This window comes from Prunus mume, linkage group LG1 (genome assembly GCF_029339155.1).
Source record: "Prunus mume cultivar Tortuosa linkage group LG1, ASM2933915v1, whole genome shotgun sequence".
NCBI lineage: Eukaryota > Viridiplantae > Streptophyta > Magnoliopsida > Rosales > Rosaceae > Prunus > Prunus mume.
Genome location: NC_142698.1, coordinates 7,934,561 through 7,939,842, shown reverse-complemented (window position 1 = coordinate 7,939,842; position 5,282 = coordinate 7,934,561). Strand labels below are relative to the sequence as shown.

The 5,282-nt window shown below is 34.8% G+C and overlaps 1 long non-coding RNA gene across 1 annotated transcript; it reads right to left on the bottom strand.

The window, feature by feature from the left end:
• Positions 1-1,313: 1,313 nt before the first annotated feature.
• On the bottom strand, positions 1,314-2,954 carry LOC148920905 (uncharacterized). Its single transcript, XR_016122638.1, has 3 exons — positions 2,765-2,954; positions 1,615-1,727; positions 1,314-1,511 (listed from the first exon to the last, which is right to left on the bottom strand). It is a non-coding gene; the product is annotated as an uncharacterized LOC148920905 (long non-coding RNA).
• Positions 2,955-5,282: the final 2,328 nt, after the last annotated feature.

Here is a 5,282-nt window from a genome sequence, read left to right as displayed (position 1 = left end):
TTGGGGAAGGCATTTAAAACATGAGAAAATGTGCTTAGGGATTCCAGAAACATTGGCTTTAATAAAGGTTAAATGCCTAGCCCTGGAGAGTGTGTTTGCCTTCCAACCTGCAAATTTAAAATGAATCCTATCAATTAACTCCTTGGCATTTTGGGAATCTTTTCAAAAAACAATATTATGGATCCCAAGGTATCTACCTATAATGGTTTTACGTTGGATTTGAAGGATGGTACTAATGTTATTCTTCACACTAGAGGGGAATTTGGGTGAGAAATATAAGGTAGACTACTTCTGGTATTTGATGTGTTGCCTTGAGGCCAGAGAGAAGGCCTCAAGCACTTTCTTAACATTTCTAGGAGCTAAAGGAGAGGCTTTAGTGAAGATCAAGCAATCATCAGTAAAAACTAGATTTGAAATACGATAATGAAAAGGAGAAGAAAGTAAACCAACCTAAGATTTAGTAGAAGCAATCAAACTATTAAGATGCATAATAAAAGGCTCCATACATAAAATGAAAAGGTATGGAAAAATGGGCCCCCTATCTAATACCTCTGGAAGGGGCAATAAAGCCTCCAGGGGTCCCATTAATGAGAAAAGAAAAGGAAACTATAGAAATACAGTTCATGTGATACGATCGCACCAAGTGCTATTATGGCTTGGGTTTGGAAAATTTTTGTGTCCTTGTCTCCAAAGTGGAGCCTATTTGCCCTAGCTTTTTGGCATAGAACAATTAATTCCTCCTTCTCAAGAAGATTTTTAAGAGTGTGGTTGAGGTCCTTGTCCTCAATAATAAGAAAAGTGGATGTAGGTGAAGTTGCTAACTGGGTTTGGATTGCTTCAAGATGTTCCTGAGTATCTTTTAGTTGCTAAAATAGATTACCAAACACCTCAGTGTTCCACCTTCTAAGATTCATTTGAAAAGATATGCAATAAGTGGAGATTTGCTGAGCAGAGTCTCCAACATAAAACTGAGACCAAACCCGATATCATTGACAACCTAGGAAAATCAACATGAGAAAGCCACATGGCTTCAAGCTTAAGGACTTTCCTTAAACTGTTTAGGATTCGAGCAAGACAGAATAATGGGCCCATGATTAGATCAGTTGGGGTACAAACTAAGCCAATTAGGATTAACAAGGACTCTGTCAAGTCTTTCAAAAATAATAAACTAATCTTGGTGACCATTTGACCAAGAGAAAGGCACTCCTTTGGCAGGTAATGAAATGGAACCACAATCATTAATAAACTTATTACAAACAGAAATAGCATTATGTTGTATTAATAATTGGCATAAACTAATGTGCTAATCAGAGTCTAAATTTGGTAAGTGTATGAATCTATTAGAGTCTAAATTTGTAAATACGGGATCGTTCCCACGAAAAATTGGAGGTTTATATGTAAATCCAGTACATATAGAATACTTATTTAACACAATCACAAAGGTAAGATATAAATTTTCGGACTTGGCGAACGAGCTCTTGCCGCGGGAGAGGAAAGCGGGGCCGGCTCAACTAGGAAAGAGTACAGAAATGTGAGAGAAATGAAACAAAAACAAGAAACCAAAAGAAAACACAATCATCATTTTGTATCACTCCTGTATCACCATTTTATCACCTGGGTACTATAGCAAAGTTCGATTGCTTTTGGAAAGCTAGCCATCGTTTTTGGCATAGGAGAGAAACGAATTTCCTCTGTTTTCCAGCTTTGACCTCTGTTCCGTTTTGGACCTGTAACTTTCCAACAGTTAATCATAATGTCACATTCTTTATATGGTTGGATTTAGCACGGAAAAATGAAGAACTTATCTTGAATGTCAAAAACAAACACAAAAGTGAGCATACTTCAATGGAAAGAACACTCAAGATTTCAAAAACACATACAAAACAAAAAGGGTGTTTTTGATTCAAGTGAACTAATTCAAATGCTTAAAATATAACCGAACTCTAATTTTAACAAGACCAATATAAATGATTATCAAAGTGTGAAATTAAAATGATAACAAACACTAGTATTTTCTGAATCCACCCTAAACAATCCTACTCATGTCCATGGACACTCAAGTTATGAACTCTAGATGCATTGATGAAGATGTTCGTAATCAAGACCAGATTTAGTGGCTCAAGACGCATGATTCTCTCTAAAATAAGTAAAATGCGTGTTTAGTGCTACAATCCTCTTGCTTTCCATACAATCAATCTAGGTGTACTTAATACTTCAATTTAATAATATGAAAAAACCCATTAAGATTGAAGAGAATATGAACATCACAAGAACCCTAATAGTATGGTATTTACATTAGGCATTCAAGAAATCAATTCACATGAATGATTCTTACTTCATCCATTAGTTGCTTAGGAAAACATGAAGGTATATATAATCCCAACAATCTCAAGAAGCATGCTTTATAGGGTGATTAATAAATATATAAAAATACATCAAGGATAGATTATTTTAGTGAGGAGGAATTCATCATTTGTTGTCAACAAACCAATTCACATGATGCTTACTTAGAAAACTTCTCAACTTTAGCTAGATGCATACAACCTAAGGTGATCAATCAAAGGAAGCAAACGCATAGCATATGATTAATTTAGTGAAAATGAATTCATCAACAACATCTGGAAATCCATTAACTCAAGCATCAAAACAATATAGTAATCATGTTTAGGGCTTCAACCTAAGCCCTAGCTATGGAGTTTAGTTCCTTATACTTATTACAAACACAAATTCAAAATATAAGTAGAAAGAGTTTACAAGAGTTTACAGATTTAGTAGAGATGAAGGCACAAAAGCCTTCAAAGGTGGAATGGTTTCTTCTCCTATTTGGTAGCCTCCTTTGCTTGGCTGCTCCTTGCTCTCCTCTCTCTCTCTTGTTTCAGAAATTGGAAGGATTGAATGATGAGTTGATTTCCTCCCCCTAGCTACCCTCTCTTTCTTACCAACTCATCAATCCATAGGATACTTAACCTTTTCCTAAAGCTAGGTAGGCTAATGTCCCCATTTCATCATTTCATTTTGCTTTTAATACACAAAGAGAGATTCTTATTTATTACCAATTAGAAAATCAAATCTTTACAATGTAATTAATTGTTACCAAGAGGTGTGGTAACAATTAGAAAGGGAGATGATACCAAAGGGGGGTAAAAGTGACTCAAAACAGACTTACAGAGTTATGATAAAATGCTAGATCGTTTGGCTAAGCTATACTTGTTCAATGGCTCTAAATTTCGGATATGTTGTAGTCAACACCCATTGGAACAAATTTTATGAAGACCTTTACTGCATCCTAGCACCAAAACATGGTGATCCAAAGCCAAGAATTTTACCTACGAAAATGAGCAAAACTAAAATTTATATTCAATAATGCACTTTTAGCTCATATTTCTTCCAAAACTTATTAAAACACAAAAAAGAAGTATAAAGTTATAAATTGTCAAGAACTAACTCAAAACATTGGGTGAATGACATAAATCATGTATAAAAATGAACCCAACAAACTTCCCAAACTTATCTTTTGCTAGTCCTTGAGCAAAACTAAAACTAAAACAAGACTCAAAACAATCTTTCTTAACATTTTCTAGAGAGAGAACAATTCATGCACATGATCATAAGAAAAGCTCAGTTTAGACATCATTCACAAGGTGGCAAAGTTCAAAACACAACATGCTCAAGTGTAGTAGTGTGATAGCCAAATGCAACTCATTCCCCAACCTCAATTTTCACACAACTTGGAAAATCATACCAAGCACAAAATAAACTTTAATTCTCACCGAAGTTGTCCTCTCACAAATGAATCACTCAGAAGAGGGCTACAATGCATCACTCAATATTAAATATGAGAATAAAGTCAAACCATAAGAGGCTTAACTCATAATAGAGAGATGAATAACATGCTTGAATGTGATCTCAAGAATGATGCCAAACACTTAAAAGCAATAAATAAGTACAATTCAACCACATGACAGTTAGGATCAATTTAGGTCTTTAACAAAGGTTGTAATAGGGCTAAGGATGTAAGGTGAGAAATGAAAGGTATGGATAATACAAAGTCCAAGGAACTCATAATGTGAGAGCATACAACAATTTATTACATGACTTCGAATCATCATGCTTAGATGTATATTCTATTTTTTTCACATGATCAATTAGACTATAAAGCCTTATAACTCCATTTATTTTGATTCACATTCCTCTCTTCCATTTGAACAACCATCAATTTACTTTTAAGGCCAATAAAGAAAACCCGAACTTGAATGCTATTAACCAATTGAAATTGGTACTTAGGTGAATGGGGTAAATTAAAACCCCAATGGGACAGATCTATGACAACAATGATTAACTGTTCTTAGTAGCAATATGACTAGTCAAATACTAGTCATAGACCTATGAACAAACAAGCAAAACGCAGACTCATCACAAATCAAATATAAGAATCTGCAAGCCTAGAAGATAACTATGTGATAACCTAGGCACTCAAAAATACTCGTCAATCTAGGCATCCCATGTGCTAGCAACAACTTTGATTGGCTTGAGACACAAGATAACATATTTTTAGGAAGGAGATTGAACTTCATACAATCGAAATATTTTCATCCTTGAATAAATGCACAAGAGAGGCAGTGAAAATATAATTGCTAAATCAAATGCTATAAGGGAAATTGGCATGGTACAGACCACGTGCAAGGTGGTTAAGTTTAATTGGCCAAATTTATGGCTAATGCTTACGAGAGCAAAGTTGCAGTTGGATACCAAATAAATATTCTATTTATTAGTAAATCAAATGCTATATTCAAGAGATATGAAGTGGTCAACTTGGTGATCAAGTAATACTACTCGCCAATAAGGTGAATCCCAATTGAGGTTAGGTCGACTCTCCTATATAAAGGAGATACATCAATTCTCTTTGACACACAACTTTTCAACAATAAATTCTAACCAAAAACCCTAGCTCTTTCATTCAAAGACTGGTTTCACTGTTTATTGCTTTGCCAAGCCACCTTGGTATTGATTGTCAACTGATTTCATGTTGAAGGCTATTCTGATTGCACTCTTGCACTGTTTCGATCCATCAGACTTCACACAGTTCTTATCTTTACTTGTTTGCCACTTGATCCTGAACTCTATCTTGAGCTAGAACTGATACAAGGTGGTGGCAACTTGTAGTTCTGATCGATCTGTTTATTTGCTTTCATTTGTTTTCACTGCTTCATTTGCTTTTATTTCCCTTTCAATTGTATTAGAGAAATATGAAGTCCTCACTTGTTTTCAGGCATAGAAAAGAT